Genomic DNA, 490 nt, shown 5'->3' with positions numbered 1-490 from the left:
AGACTTTAGGATGGCTAATCCTATCATGCCATATAGTGTAAAATTTCGTGGTGTATCTTAATATGGTCACCACGGTTCTTGCCTCTCACCATAATGATCTTATAGCATAGTTTAAATCAGTAGAGATCATTAGGTATAGTCTCGACCACTTTCTTATAAGGTCTTAGGCGATTTTTCTTTCAAAATCTGAAGGAACTTGTTTCCTTTTGTTTGCCCATTGTTTCTATTTAGAAACCATATTATCATAACTCAATGGGTCACATATTATTGGGTGTATCTAATGTCCTTTAGACAATGTCTTAGCCATAGTTTCTTTACTAGGCTAACTATACTACTTTCACGATTTCGTAATTGGATATTATGCCCTTTAGGCAATTCTTTATCAGTAAAAACATTCATATGTTCAAGTAAGATCAGGTAAGATATAATGAAATCAAAGCAAACTCTTTTATATATATATAAAAATCGTGAATCATCAAGTAGGTCAAAA

The sequence above is a fragment of the Brassica oleracea genome, chromosome C7 (assembly GCF_000695525.1).
Source record: "Brassica oleracea var. oleracea cultivar TO1000 chromosome C7, BOL, whole genome shotgun sequence".
NCBI lineage: Eukaryota > Viridiplantae > Streptophyta > Magnoliopsida > Brassicales > Brassicaceae > Brassica > Brassica oleracea.
Note: the sequence above shows the minus strand (reverse complement) of the source record.